The sequence below is a fragment of the Rattus norvegicus genome, chromosome 13 (genome assembly GCF_036323735.1).
Source record: "Rattus norvegicus strain BN/NHsdMcwi chromosome 13, GRCr8, whole genome shotgun sequence".
In the NCBI taxonomy this organism is placed as follows: Eukaryota; Metazoa; Chordata; class Mammalia; order Rodentia; family Muridae; genus Rattus; species Rattus norvegicus.
Genome location: NC_086031.1, coordinates 69,234,249 through 69,250,841, shown reverse-complemented (window position 1 = coordinate 69,250,841; position 16,593 = coordinate 69,234,249). Strand labels below are relative to the sequence as shown.

The window sequence follows — 16,593 nt, the reverse complement described above, 5'->3', positions numbered from 1 at the left end:
TTTCTTATAACCAAATCTATCTGGGTATATCCTTAGATTGTCCTCTAGAAGTTTTATGATGTTTTTCATTTTTGCATTACTGCATCAAAATACCACAGATTTGGGTAAATTTGAAAATAGTAATTTATAAAAACTATAAAATTGTTTAGTTCTAAAGGATGGATATCTAAGACCAAGAAATAAATGGATTTAGCTATATATGGTAAAGCATCTCTTCTCTCAAGATAATGCCTTCTGAGTATATCCTCATTGGGAAGGCCATCTGGAGGGGTGGATGTGCTTCATAACACAGAAGAGATAGAATGGCAGACAGAAGAGGCAAAGCTGTTCCCTGTGGCCCTTTTATAAGACTCCAGTCTTCTTTATGAAGGGAAAGTCCTAATGGTTGTTAACTTCCTAGTGACCTGTGTTCTCAATGAAGTTGCAACATTTGAGTTACTGCATCTAGGATGTTTTCAACAAACCCTACTGTGTAGCTATGGCTTACTTGGAAGTTACTAGATAAAATCGACTGGCTTTGGACTTATAGCTATCCGCCTGCTCGGCCTTCTGAGTGCTGGGATAATGGTATATGGCACATGCCTTGCTTTCTCTTGCTGTTGTTCGAAATGTTCATCAATTTATACAATGTACTTTGATCATATCTGACTCCTCCTCCCTCCATATTACCTTTCACCAGTATCTCCCTTCCTGCTCAAGTCCTCTTAAAAAAACCAACAACCCATTGAGCCTCATTGGTGATGGCTATATGCATATGGGTGTGGTGTCATCTCTTGGTAAGTTGAAAACATGCCATAGGCCATGCTTGATATAAATGGTCCACCCTTTGTAGCCGCTTTCTTCTCCTCAGCTAGCGATGGGCCTTAGAATCACCTACTATGCTAAAATTTTTATCATGCTCAATCTCATAGAAGGAGCCACAGTTCCTTTGAGTTCATAGATGTAACAACCATGTCATGTCCAAAGAGCATCATTTCATAACTTTCCATTCTTCAGAGGTCACTTTCTTTCTCTTGCCCTTTCTGTGATATTCCCTGAGACTTGGCAGGAGTGTGGAGTGGGGACAATAACAATGTTCCATTTACAGCCATCACTCACTGTCATGTAATTCACAGCATGTTGAGCACTTAGGCGGCTCTGCATTAGCTAGTATCCATGGCAACAAGAAGCCTGAGGTTGAGAGATACTCAAACCTCTGGGCCATGTGGGGGGCAGCCCTTGAGTTAAACTTCTATAGAAACTTAAAACTCTGTAACTATTTTTAAGTTTGTAGGAGTCCACTCAAACACCATTTATTGAAAATAACATCCTTGCTCCATTGTCTTGCCCTTTGGCCCTTTGGCCCTTTGGTCTCCATTACCTCTTTTTGTCTGTATCTATTTCTGGGTTCCAAAGGCTGTCTCACAAATTCATCTGTTTATTCTTTAACAACACTGCATTGACTCGATTACTATAGATTTATACTAAGTCCTAAAGTCAGCCATTTAACTCTGCTCTTTCTTTAGCAAGGTGCTACATGCTCTTTTGCTTCAGCATGTAACTGTTAGGTAATTTGGTGTGCCAATAGCCATAGAGCTGCTTGCTGGAGTTCTGTTGTGCTGGCAGTGAATGTGTGCATTGGGTTGGGAAGACCTGGCCTCTTGACAGTATTGACCCAGCCTAGACCTCCCAACGGTTTTCTTATTTGAATTTATTCACAGGGTTTTTAGTTTTATTCATGAGAGTTTTATAAGTTTTATATATATATTATATATATTATATTATATATATAATAGTTTTTTTGTTTTTTTTTAATGCAAAGGCAAGAGTTTATTTTCGGGTGTGTCGGGGTCAACCTTCAATCAGCCCCTCGTAGCGAGGGACTGGAAGGTGACCCCAATGGCTGTGACAAGCAGTTTTTATACTTTCAGGGGTACAGGTTACATTAGCAGGTTTACAGTTCAAACTTATATGGCATGCCTTTGAGCTCTTATCTGGGACCAGAGGGTCAGGCTACTCTCAGTACATTCTGCAGGATTTTCAAGAATGTCCAGGCTTTTCCCAAGAACTCTGGGTGGAGAATGGAACTTGTCCTAGCCTTGGCCCAAGGCGTGAAGCTGGGTCGTGCCCTAATCTTTACCAGAGGCAGTTGATGTAAAGCTGGCAAAAGCCCTTAGGGTCCCCATAACCTACCTACTTTCCACCAGGCCAAGCCTCCTGATAGCTCTTAGGCTTCAGTAAGAACTAGGGTCCTTCAACCCATTCTTCAGTTGAGGTACTTTTCGGTTGTTTCTAGGTTCTGGCAAGTGTGAATAAATATGCTATGAACATAGTTGAGCAAATGGCCTTGTGGTAGGGTGGAGCACCTTTTAGATGGATGCCAAGAGCTTTATAGCTGTGATTTGAGATAGATGGATTCTCAGGGTTCTGAGGCACCAGGACTCTGAGGAAATGCTCATTTCCATAGTGGCAGTGTTAGTTTGCACCCTACAAACATGGAGAGTTGTTACCCATTCTCCACATCCTTACCAGCATGACTTGTCACTTGTATTGATCTTAGCCCTTCTGACATGTGCAAGATAGATTCTCAAAGTAGTTTTGATTTGCATTTCCTTGATGGCTGAGATGATAATGATTTCTTTAAGTATTTCTCAGCTTTTTGAGATTCCTCTTTTGAGAATTCTCTGTAAAGATTTATACCCCCCCCCTTTTTTTTAAAGATTTATTTATTTAATGTGTGTGAGTACACTGGAGCTGTCTTCAGACAAGCCAAAAGAGGGCATCAGATCCCTTTACAGATGGTTATGAGCCACCATGTGGCTGAACTCAGGACCTCTGGAAGAGCAGTCAGTCCTATTAACTGCTGAGTCATCTCTCCAGCCCCTTTACCCCAATTTTTAATTGAATTTTTTACTTTGAAAGTTTAATTTCTTGAGGTCTTTATGTATTTTATATATTAGGCCTCTATAAGATATGGATTTCTTTTTTTTTTAATTAACTTGAGAATTTCTTATATACATTTCGAGTGTTATTCCCTTTCCCGGTTTCCGGGCAAACATCCCCCTCCCCCATCCCCTTCCTTATGGGTGTTCCCCTCCCAAGCCTCCCCCCATTGCCGCCCTCCCCCCATAGACTAGTTCACTGGGGGTTCAGTCTTAGCAGGACCCAGGGCTTCCACTTCCACTGGTGCTCTTACTAGGATATTCATTGCTACCTATGGGGTCAGAGTCCAGGGTCAGTCCATGTATAGTCTTTAGGTAGTGGCTTAGTCCCTGGAAGCTCTGGTTGCTTGGCATTGTTGTACTTTTGGGGTCTCGAGCCCCTTCAAGCTCTTCCAGTTCTTTCTCTGATTCCTTCAATAGGGGACCTATTCTCAGTTCAGTGGTTTGCTGCTGGCATTCGCCTCTGTATTTGCTGTATTCTGGCTGTGTCTCTCAGGAGCGATCTACATCCGGCTCCTGTCGGTCTGCACTTCTTTGCTTCATCCATCTTGTCTAATTGGGTGGCTGTATATGTATGGGCCACATGTGGGGCAGGCTCTGAATGGGTGTTCCTTCAGTCTCTGTTTTAATCTTTGCCTCTCCCTTCCCTGCCAGGGGTATTCTTTTTCCTCATTTAAAGAAGGAATGAAGCATTCACATTTTGATCATCCGTCTTGAGTTTCGTTTGTTCTAGGGATCTAGGGTAATTCAAGCATTTGGGCTAATAGCCACTTATCAATGAGTGCATACCATGTAATTGTGATTGGGTTACCTCACTCAGGATGATATTTTCCAGTTCCAACCATTTGCCTACGAATTTCATAAACTCGTTGTTTTTGATAGCTGAGTAATATTCCATTGTGTAGATGTACCACATTTTCTGTATCCATTCCTCTGTTGAAGGGCATCTGGGTTCTTTCCAGTTTCTGGCTATTATAAATAAGGCTGCGATGAACATAGTGGAGCACGTGTCTCTTTTATATGTTGAGGCATCTTTTGGGTATATGCCCAAGAGAGGTATAGCTGGATCCTCAGGCAGTTCAATGTCCAATTTTCTGAGGAACCTCCAGACTGATTTCCAGAATGGTTTTACCAGTCTGCAATCCCACCAACAATGGAGGAGTGTTCCTCTTTCTCCACATCCTCGCCAGCATCTGCTGTCACCTGAGTTTTTGATCTTAGCCATTCTCACTGGTGTGAGGTGAAATCTCAGGGTTGTTTTGATTTGCATTTCCCTTATGACTAAAGATGTTGAACATTTCTTTAGGTGTTTCTCAGCCATTCGGCATTCCTCAGCTGTGAATTCTTTGTTTAGCTCTGAACCCCATTTTTTAATAGGGTTATTTGTTTCCCTGCGGTCTAACTTCTTGAGTTCTTTGTATATTTTGGATATAAGGCCTCTATCTGTTGTAGGATTGGTAAAGATCTTTTCCCAATCTGTTGGTTGCCGTTTTGTCCTAACCACAGTGTCCTTTGCCTTACAGAAGCTTTGCAGTTTTATGAGATCCCATTTGTCGATTCTTTATCTTAGAGCATAAGCCATTGGTGTTTTGTTCAGGAAATTTTTTCCAGTGCCTATGTGTTCCAGATGCTTCCCTAGTTTTTCTTCTATTAGTTTGAGTGTGTCTGGTTTGATGTGGAGGTCCTTGATCCACTTGGACTTAAGCTTTGTACAGGGTGATAAGCATGGATCGATCTGCATTCTTCTACATGTTGCCCTCCAGTTGAACCAGCACCATTTGCTGAAAATGCTATCTTTTTCCCATTGGATGGTTTTGGCTCCTTTGTCAAAAATCAAGTGACCATAGGTGTGTGGGTTCATTTCTGGGTCTTCAATTCTATTCCATTGGTCTATCTGTCTGTCTCTGTACCAATACCATGCAGTTTTTATCACTATTGCTCTGTAATACTGCTTGAGTTCAGGGATAGTGATTCCCCCTGAAGTCCTTTTATTGTTGAGGATAGCTTTAGCTATCCTGGGTTTTTTGTTATTCCAGATGAATTTGCAAATTGTTCTGTCTAACTCTTTGAAGAATTGGATTGGTATTTTGATGGGGATTGCATTGAATCTGTAGATTGTTTTTGGTAAAATGGCCATTTTTACTATATTAATCCTGCCAATCCATGAGCATGGGAGATCTTTCCATCTTCTGAGGTCTTCTTCAATTTCTTTCCTCAGTGTCTTGAAGTTCTTATTGTACAGATCTTTTACTTGCTTGGTTAAAGTCACACCGAGGTACTTTATATTATTTGGGTCTATTATGAAGGGTGTCGTTTCCCTAATTTCTTTCTCGGCTTGTTTCTCTTTTGTATAGAGGAAGGCAACTGATTTATTTGAGTTAATTTTATACCCAGCCACTTTGCTGAAGTTGTTTATCAGCTTTAGTAGTTCTCTGGTGGAACTTTTGGGATCACTTAAATATACTATCATGTCATCTGCAAATAGTGATATTTTGACCTCTTCTTTTCCGATCTGTATCCCTTTGATCTCCTTTTGTTGTCTGATTGCTCTGGCTAGAACTTCAAGAACTATATTGAATAAGTAGGGAGAGAGTGGGCAGCCTTGTCTAGTCCCTGATTTTAGTGGGATTGCTTCAAGTTTCTCTCCATTTAGTTTAATGTTAGCAACTGGTTTGCTGTATATGGCTTTTACTATGTTTAGGTATGGGCCTTGAATTCCTATTCTTTCCAGGACTTTTATCATGAAGGGGTGTTGAATTTTGTCAAATGCTTTCTCAGCATCTAATGAAATGATCATGTGGTTCTGTTCTTTCAGTTTGTTTATATAATGGATCACGTTGATGGTTTTCCGTATATTAAACCATCCCTGCATGCCTGGGATGAAGCCTACTTGATCATGGTGGATGATTGTTTTGATGTGCTCTTGAATTCGGTTTGCCAGAATTTTATTGAGTATTTTTGCATCGATATTCATAAGGGAAATTGTTCTGAAGTTCTCTTTCTTTGTTGTGTCTTTGTGTGGTTTAGGTATAAGAGTAATTGTGGCTTTGTAGAAGAAATTCGGTAGGGCTCCATCTGTTTCAATTTTGTGGAATAGTTTGGATAATATTGGTATGAGGTCTTCTATGAAGGTTTGATAGAATTCTGCACTAAACCCGTCTGGACCTGGGCTCTTTTTGGTTGGGAGACCTTTAATGACTGCTTCTATTTCCTTAGGAGTTCTGGAGTTGTTTAACTGGTTTATCTGTTCCTGATTTAACTTCGATACCTGGTATCTGTCTAGGAAATTGTCCATTTCCTGAAGATTTTCAAATTTTGTTGAATATAGGTTTTTATAGTAAGATCTGATGATTTTTTGAATTTTCTCTGAATCTGTAGTTATGTCTCCCTTTTCATTTCTGATTTTGTTAATTTGGACGCACTCTCTGTGTCCTCTCGTTAGTCTGGCTAAGGGTTTATCTATCTTGTTGATTTTCTCAAAGAACCAACTTTTGGTTCTGTTGATTCTTTCTATGGTCCTTTTTGTTTCTACTTGGTTGATTTCAGCTCTGAGTTTGATTATTTCCTGCCTTCTACTCCTCCTGGGTGTATTTGCTTCTTTTTGTTCTAGAGCTTTTAGGTGTGCTGTCAAGCTGCTGACATATGCTCTTTCCTGTTTCTTTCTGCAGGCACTCAGCGCTATGAGTTTTCCTCTTAGCACAGCTTTCATTGTGTCCCATAAGTTTGGGTATGTTGTACCTTCATTTTCATTAAATTCTAAAAAGTTTTTAATTTCTTTCTTTATTTCTTCCTTGACCAGGTTATCATTGAGTAGAGCATTGTTCAATTTCCACGTATATGTGGGCATTCTTCCCTTACTGTTATTGAAGACCAGTTTTAGGCCGTGGTGGTCCGATAGCACGCATGGGATTATTTCTATCTTTCTGTACCTGTTGAGGCCCGTTTTTTGACCAATTATATGGTCAATTTTGGAGAAAGTACCATGAGGAGCTGAGAAGAAGGTATATCCTTTTGCTTTAGGATAGAATGTTCTATAAATATCCGTTAAGTCCATTTGGCTCATGACTTCTCTTAGTCTGTCGACATCACTGTTTAATTTCTGTTTCCATGATCTGTCCATTGATGAGAGTGGGGTGTTGAAATCTCCCACTATTATTGTGTGAGGTGCAATGTGTGTTTTGAGCTTTAGTAAGGTTTCTTTTACGTATGTAGGTGCCCTTGTATTTGGGGCATAGATATTTAGGATTGAGAGTTCATCTTGGTGGATTTTTCCTTTGATGAATATGAAGTGTCCTTCCTTATCTTTTTTGATGACTTTTAGTTGGAAATTGATTTAATTTGGTATTAGAATGGCTACTCCAGCTTGCTTCTTCTGACCATTTGCTTGGAAAGTTATTTTCCAGCCTTTCACTCTGAGGTAGTGTCTGTCTTTGTCTCTGAGGTGTGTTTCCTGTAGGCAGCAGAATGCAGGGTCCTCGTTGCGTATCCAGTTTGTTAATCTATGTCTTTTTATTGGGGAGTTGAGGCCATTGATATTGAGAGATATTAAGGAATAGTGATTATTGTTTCCCTTTATATTCATATTTGGATGTGAGGTTATGTTTGTGTGCTTTCATTCTCTTTGTTTTGTTGCCAAGACGATTAGTTTCTTGCTTCTTCTAGGGTATAGCTTGCCTCCTTATGTTGGGCTCTACCATTTATTATCCTTTGTAGTGCTGGATTTGTAGAAAGATATTGTGTAAATTTGGTTTTGTCATGGAATGTCTTGGTTTCTCCATCAATGTTAATTGAGAGTTTTGCTGGATACAGTAACCTGGGCTGGCATTTGTGTTCTCTTAGGGTCTGTATGACATCTGTCCAGGATCTTCTGGCCTTCATAGTTTCTGGCGAGAAGTCTGGTGTGATTCTGATAGGTCTGCCTTTATATGTTACTTGACCTTTTTCCCTTACTGCTTTTAATATTCTTTCTTTATTTTGTGCGTTTGGTGTTTTGACAATTATGTGACGGGAGGTGTTTCTTTTCTGGTCCAATCTATTTGGAGTTCTGTAGGCTTCTTGTATGTCTATGGGTATCTCTTTTTTTAGGTTAGGGAAGTTTTCTTCTATGATTTTGTTGAAGATATTTACTGGTCCTTTGAGCTGGGAGTCTTCACTCTCTTCTACACCTATTATCCTTAGGTTTGATCTTCTCATTGAGTCCTGGATTTCCTGTATGTTTTGGACCAGTAGCTTTTTTCCGCTTTACATTATCTTTGACAGTTGAGTCAATGATTTCTATGGAATCTTCTGCTCCTGAAATTCTCTCTTCCATCTCTTGTATTCTGTTGGTGAAGGTTGTATCTACAGCTCCTTGTCTCTTCTTTTGGTTTTCTATATCCAGGGTTGTTTCCATTTGTTCTTTCTTGATTGCTTCTATTTCCATTTTTAATTCCTTCAACTGTTTGATTGTGTTTTCCTGGAATTCTTTCAGGGATTTTTGAGTCTCCTCTCTATGGGCTTCTACTTGTTTTTTTATGTTTTCCTGGAATTCTTTCAGGGATTTTTGCGATTCTTTCAGGCATTTTTGCGATTCCTCTCTGTAGGCTTCTACTTGTTCTCTAAGGAAGTTCTTCAAGTCTTTCTTGAAGTCCTCCAGCTTCATGATCAAAAATGATTTTGAAACTAGATCTTGCTTTTCTGGTGTGTTTGGATATTCCATGTTTGTTTTGATGGGAGAATTGGGCTTCGATGGTGCCATGTAGTCTTGGTTTCTGTTGCTTGGGTTCCTGTGCTTGCCTCTCGCCATCAGATTATCTCTAGTGTTACTTTGTTCTGCTATTTCTGACAGTGGCTAGACTGTCCTATAAGCTTGTGTGTCAGGAGTGCTGTAGACCTGTTTTCCTCTCTTTCAGTCAGTTATGGGGACAGTGTTCTGCTTTCGGGCGTGTAGTTTTTCCTCTCTACAGATCTTCAGTTGTTCCTGTGGGCCTGTGTCTTGAGTTCACCAGGCAGCTTTCTTGCAGCAGAAAATTTGGTCTTACCTGTGGTCCCGAGGCTCAAGTTCGCTCGTGGGGTGCTGCCCACGGGCTCTCTGCAGCGGCAGCAACCAGGAAGACCTGTGCCGCCCCTTCCCGGAGCTTCAGTGCACCAGGGTTCCAGATGGTCTTTGGCTTTTTCCTCTGGCGTCCGAGATGTGTGTGCAGGGAGCAGTCTCTTCTGGTTTCCCAGGCTTGTCTGCCTCTCTGAAGGTTTAGCTCTCCCTCCCACGGGATTTGGGTGCAGAGAACTGTTTATCAGGTCTGTTTCTTTCAGGTTCCGGCGGTGTCTCAGGCAGGGGTCCTGCCGCTCCTGGGCCCTCCCCCACGGGAGCCCAGAGGCCTTATACAGTTTCCTCTTGGGCCAGGGATGTGGGCAGGGGTGAGCAGTGTTGGTGGTCTCTTCCGCTCTGCAGCCTCAGGAGTGCCCACCTGACCAGGCGGTTGGGTCTCTCTCTCACCGGGTCTGGGGGCAGAGAGCTGCTGCGGGCCGGGGTCCGCGGGTTATATAATAGTTTTTTAAAATCACACTTTATTTTGAGATGCTAATGTGAATGATACATTTTAACTTCATATTTAATGTGTTCATTTATGATATATAGACAAACAACTGTTAACTTTGTGCTTATAATCCCCCTAATTGGCTATTAATTCTAGGAGTTTTGGCATTTAAATCTTTTTCTATGCAGGTGACATATATATCTAATCTCTTGGGACTGCTTTAAAGACATTGTCTTTGGCATGAAGTAATTTTATTTTAATTATAGATTTACCTTTATTTATCTTGATTTGTACTGAATTGTGCTTAATGAAGCTGCAAGTCTGAATAGTTCAGTTCTGAAAAATTCTTACATTTTCAATATTTTCTCAATATTTATTACTCTTTTGGAATTAAGAGTTGATTTATTTAGGATTTTCATTCTCTAATTTCCATTGTATAATATAAAGGTATCTATCTATATCTACATCTCTATTTATGCAGCTACACACACATGTTTGTGTGATATATATGTACATATACACACTCATCTCCCCTGTTTACTAACATTTCTTTGGAAATGTCTTCTGCTATGTAACTTATCTGAAAAATATAAATATTAATGAAATTATAAAAATCAGAGATGGGAAGTAAAACAATCACTACAGATCCAGCAGACAATATTCTAAGGATATATAGTGAATAATTTTTTCTAGCAAATGTAATGCCTTAGATAATATTTCAATCTCTTTGAAAACGTAAATTGCTAAAAGTGATATAACAGAATAAAAATCTAAAAAAAAAACACTCATGTCTATTAAAGAACCTAAATTTCTAATCTAAAACTTTCCAGATATAATCTAAAACTTTCAATTTCAAGATACTTTGTTGTACCCAGTAGTTTTACCAAACTCTGAGGGAGAAGTAATGATGTTCTTTTACAGGCTCCTTTCAAATGTAGAGGAGAATAAAGGACTTCCCAATTCACTCAAGGCTATTGGCTACCATCTCCTTAACACTTAAGCCTCTCAACTATGTCATAAAAAATAAAACCTAAATAGTATCCTCTGTGAACTGGGGTAAGGATATAGACAACCAAATGCTACCCATCAAATCCGGCCAAATATAAGGCACCCATTATTATTAAACAATCTTTAGTCCATGGTTGCAAGCTTCATTTATCATTTGCAAACCAACCAAGGTGTATAAAGAAAGGGCCTTAGAACATCTCAGCACAGGCACAAAAGGATTTAGCAAAATTTAATCTTCCTGTTTAATAAAAGTTCATAGTGAATTAATAGTAGGAGACAACATTCTCTGTCTGACAAAAGGACATCTACAAAAACCCTACTGTTGGCACCAGACTCGATTCTGAATCATTATGAAATATTGACCCCTCTTCTCTTTAACCTCGAAATGGACAAAATCTTTTGCCTTTACCACTTCTTTTTAACACTGTTAAGTAAATTTAAGTCATTTTAGTAAGGCAGGGAAGAAAAAATAAAGGCCACATAAAATTAAAAGTGAAGAGGTAACACTGCAAAGTTTTTCAAAGCAGACGTGATTTATACTATAAAACTCTAACCATGGTCTCGCCATTAACCACTGGAGCTAGTGAGTGAGTTTAGTGAGATCGCAGGATGTTTATATCCTGTGCAATATATACAAACATACAAATATCCTCTGTAAATATACAAAAAATATTTGGGCTATATATACTTTCGGTACTCATAATTATCAACTTCATTTTCATTATGTGAATTTTAATAATTTTGAAAGTGGTAGCCAAATATCTATGATTAAATAAAACAAGCTACCCATGCCTCTTTACCCAACCTACAGAGCATACTACAGTAAATGAAAGGAATCCTAACGAGGAGCAGAACACACAGATTGAAAATTATACCAATGTTAAAGCATCTGTTATCCCTGTGGATGCAGAGATCCCGCAGAGTAATAGTAAAGGATGTACTAGATCTGGTAGTACCAAAAACCAAGCTAATGTAAAGAAATAGGCAAGATAATTCAAAAATGGATATGAAATACATGAGCTTTAGCATAGCCAGTATTAATTTTGAGAAAGAACAGTATTGCAGGACTTTTATCATTTTGTTTTAAGCGTTATCAAAATGGTAACATCACAAAGACAAAATCCCTCTGTTGTATGATTTGTCAGTGAATCCACGAGAACAGAACGGGGAGCCTCCTCTGTGGTGTGGGTGGCCAGTTTTTTAAGTGAGATACAAAAAATATTTTAATTTTTTCTGCCTCCTATAACTGATACTCCTATGGAAAAAGGAAATATAGAGCCCTGCCTTTCTCTAGATCAAAATTAATTTGAGGAAATCTTTGAAAAATTTGGAGAAGGGAATTCACTTGAAGAGAATGCAAAAAAAAAAATCACAATTAATGCCGTGAGAAGTGGGAGTCCATTCTACTGAATTCCACTGTGTGATCTTTGTTACGGTTGAAACAAAAGTTCTGCTCATCAAAGCAAACCCTTGCGAGAATAAATACAAAGAGATGAACTAAGGAGAGCAACTCCATAAGATACATCTACCCCTTAGTTTTGACTTTGGACATTGTAGTACTGGATTGTGAGCTTTGGAACACATTAATTGAAAATCTCATTATAATTTATTTATGGCCTGGATATTTTGCGTGAGAGGGTTTTTTTTTCTTCCAGAACATAAACAAATCATTCTGTCAGAAGAAATTAGTTCTTTGATTTTCAGATCCCTTACAAAACGTAACCATTTTCTAAGTAGCGTCAGGTGAAAATGCAGTCAGAGTGTTAAAGAGACCACCTTACTTCACAACTGAACAAGACTCTGTAGATAAATCTGATCCCCTCCTTCGGAAAGCAGAGTCTGGGGCGAGGCTAGGAGGCATTACTCTAGAGCAACAGAAGTGGGCTAACTCGGAAATAAAAGAATAGGCGAGGATCGGGAAAGAATGCTGACATGACATTTATCTTTGGGTGTTAGGTTTGATGAAAGACAGGTTGTGGCTCTAACTGTACCCACATGTGCACATGAACATTTTTTTCTAGCCTCAGAGGTAGGCACAAGTGTGCAGAAAGAACGTCTGCAGATATAATGTGTTTTCTGCTAAGAACTTTGTAATACTTAAACTGTGAAAGCATTGTAACATTTATATGTGGTGTGTCTAGGAGATCAGTGTTTATTAGCAGAACACGCTTACTTGCAAAAGAATACAGCTGTTTATGTTGGTTAAAAATCAATGTTGTTCATAGAAACTCATTCTTGTAACATCTATTTATGACTTAAGGGCAATGGAGGTTTCCATCTCCATGTGCTATGTAAGAGTATGAGTGCATCTTCGCTGATCCACCCTTCAACATCTCTGAGCAGAATGACAGTAATGCGTCCTATAGGCAGTTCAGGGGCCATGGTGACTTCACAGTCCAGCCTGTTAACTGGGTGTGTCTTGGAGGACACGAGACAGAAGAGAGGACAAGAAAATAAAAGAATGGAGAAGAACAAATGATACTAGAGGAGGGAAAGATGTAGAAAGAAGAGAAAGAGAAAGGGGTATTAAAAATGCTACTCATACACTTTAGGGTGCCAGTTAGTGCAGGTCTCCTAGCTCCTCCCTGTCTTTTCATCCTCCTGGGGTCAGAGGACATGATTCTGCCACTGGTGTGTGTATGACCTTCAAAAAGCTTTCAAATCTCATTTGACCTCATATAATTGGCGGAGGGTACTGGGTGTGGACTTAAGGCCTCATATGAGCTTGGGAATTGCTCTCTGACTGAGCTATAACCCTGGTCCTTTTTACCAATGGGAGAATACCATGTGTTTGGTGTCTTGTGAAACTTAAATGAGGCAATCCTTACAGAAGAGTCATCAGCATTTCTGGTACATCAAACCCAGAAGGAAGGGAACTCATATGAGACCTGGATGCCACACTTTCTTGCCACAAAGTAATGAATTTGCCCCAGGAAGCTTGTCAAACTATCTGTGGTCAAGAATTACTTTTGGAAATCTCCAGTCAAGTGTATGTGATATTGTTGTAAAATGCCCTTGTTCCAAAATGGATTACCAGAGGAAAAAGAAAAGTACAAAGAGATATAAAACAAAGCCCCTAGTTTTGATTCTTATATTTAACAAATATAACATTTCTGTCCAATTGCTCTGATTCTAAGAGCTATCCATTTCGAGTGTATCTTATCATAGACAGGCAATGAAGGAAGAGTATGCTGACCCATTTGCTTCATAGGATCTGAACAACGCCACACTGTGAGGACCCCATCTCTCCTGGGCAGGAATGTATGAGTAGGCTTAGTTAAAAACTTCAAATTTTTTTAAAAGTCTCTTCTGGGGTGGAGGCTCCAGTCTAAGATGATGGCTCCATGATAATTCCAAACTAGAAATGATGGTTTGAATTAAATCCATTTCCCAAAGTCCCATGTGAAAAGTTTCTTCTAAAGATGGTGGCTAGTTAGAATGGAGAAAAATCACTAAGGGTTCAGAAACAAAGACTTTCCCAAAAGATGCTTTTCCTACTCCTCTGTGAAGCTCATTGTCATCCTCTTATGATGTTAACTTGTTACATGAGTCCAAATGCCTGGCTTAATATATCGAAATGATGAGTAACTCAGAATTATCCATTCATAGTACTTTGTACTTTTAAAAGAACATTTGGAGCTTCAGATGCAAACCATATCTATTGACAGTCTATCATGACGGGGGCTATGTTTGGTGCTTTGGCCATGTGCCTGTTGACATAGCAGCTTGGTGAGATTGGCAGCGCTATCAATGCCATTTGCTCAGAAATTGAATTTCAGAGAGTTATATAATTTGTGTATGGTTCGATTCAAAGACAGATGTGCTAACTATAAACACTGTTACTGTCTGCTATGCTGTGGGTTTAATTATCACTCATAATATTTTGTCACTCCTGTTTATTATGGCCCTTACTTTCCAGGGAGGACAGCAGTCAATAAATGTACAACTAGATATTTCCTAAACGTCTACCTCAAGTCTCTGTTCAGGAGGAGAATATCTTTGCTCACCTGCTTTTGGGCCACTGACCGCTGATAGACAATGACATTTCAGTGAGGTGGTAATTCACTTCATCTCAATGAAGAATTCAGTCTATCTGGAAGGTTACTTAATGAAGTGGGTGATTTATTAAACATCCTCAATTTTAGAAAGCCTTTGAAATAAAGGATGATGACCACCAACCGTAGGTGAGATTACAGAGGAGCAAAATCCCAACTGTAGCACAAAATACTTTGGCGTAGCAGACAGTATCTGGCCACAATGATGCCTTATAGCTTTAAAATGGTTTTAAAGCTCATCTAAAGTATCAAGGAGAAGATGCACTCCTGATTCTAAGATTGGCTTGGTTGAGAATGTTTTATTAAAGATAATGGTAGTATTATTGACCATATCGCCAGTAGAGATGATCTATAAAAATATGTTACCTGTGTTTTTCTCATTCAGTACATATTAGAGGAGTTCCTTCTAAGCATCATAAATACTATTCTGGACACTGGGGAAATGATAAGAACAAGGCAGAAGATACTCTGTTCTCATGAAATTTGCTTTGTACAGAAGGATAGAAAGTCAAGTTATTAAGGAAAGAGCATTTTAGTGGCATGTGTCCTTAACAAAATAAAACATATTGGAAGACTAGAGTATTACAGGTAGTAGAAAAAGCAGCTGCAATACGGCAAAGCCCAGCCTAACACAGGATTGCTACTCATGAACGCTCTCTGTACAACTTAAAGGCAGCTTGATTGGTATAAGAATCCATTCTCACAGCTCAGCTAGTCTTGAGCCTACCTAGCATTGTTTTTTCTATAACACCAAGGAGAGGCCTTGGAAAATTTTGCAAGTTTCAGCTTTCCCAGATATGTAGTGTTTTATTGACTTCCTAAGTCTTATGAGGGAATACCTCCCTCTGAGAGGAAACTTTTGATTTTGTATTCAGGAAAGGACCCCCTGAAGTCAAAGAGAGAGAGAAAGACAAAGACATGATCCATGGAAGGTTTTGTAAACTATATAGTAAGGACTTTGGATTTTAACAGTGGGAAGCTAAGGGAAGAACCTTAAAATGATAGTGTTCTACATTAGTTTTGTATTAAAAGCTACCCCTCCTCTTTCTTCTGTGATGGTAATAGGAGATTGGGATTAGAGTATGAACAGGAAGTCAGTTAGGGAGCTTACTGGGTGCTACTATAAGTGAGAAGCATCCAGGAAAGAAATGAAAAGTAGGTTGGGTTAGACTCATGGCAGTGTTGTTGAAGATAATTTGCAAGAACTTCTAGGACTTGTAATGGATTGGATTGGGATAGACACAAGAAGAAAGCAGGAATAACTCTAGCTTGAATTAAAAGAAATTAAAACAGAAACTTTTTGAGAAGTTCAAATTTTCATATTGGAATAAATTTTAAGGTATTGATCTTCAAATACCTAATGTCAGGTACACAGTAATATGTACCAAGGAGACAGTAAGGATCACTGCCCCGTCCTCAGTTTTCAGCATCAGGGGGTTGTCAATGAGTAAGCAGACAAGCTCAAAGAATGGATGTGTTTGAAGCCCCACAGCTCCTAGTGCGCAAGCTGTGTGGCTTGAAGTCCAGGTGCCAAGTCCTGACTTGCTGTTGGAAAAATGAGGCAAAGTATGAGGGGATTTCTAACATACCTGGTACATAACAATGAATGGATGTGGTCTCTCTCTCTCTCTCTCTCTCTCTCTCTCTCTCTCTCTCTTCCCCCCCTCCCTGGTTGTTTACATTTAAGACAGGAGCAAGAAGTCTGCCTATACCAGGTCTCTAAACTCTCTCTTCCTCCCTCAGGCTCCCTTGTATTCCCACCATACCCTTTTCCCATTAGCTTTGAACCTTCTCCTGTATTCTACTGGCCCAATTTAAAGCTCAAGGTGGTGCTTATTCTCACAGGCAAGAGTTTTTGACAGTGAGCTATATGACACTTGACCTTTTCGAAAGAACTCTTTTGGAATTATCTGAGGAGGTAGATCAGTAGACTCTGGGAGGTATAATGTTCGTTACAAAGAAAACAAATATGTATACTCACAGATTGGTGAATGTGTACTGGCCAACCTGGAAATAGCTCTCACTCATTACTCTGAGCACAGCAGCACAGCCTCCCCCTCCTCCTCTGCACCTCCTCAGTTTTTGGGGAGGGAG

The 16,593-nt window shown here is 39.5% G+C and overlaps 1 protein-coding gene across 15 annotated transcripts in view; it reads left to right on the top strand.

The window, feature by feature from the left end:
- Positions 1-16,593, top strand: part of Cacna1e (calcium voltage-gated channel subunit alpha1 E) — a 488,748-nt gene that overhangs the window by 362,954 nt on the left and 109,201 nt on the right. The gene's annotated exons all lie outside the window — the stretch shown is intronic.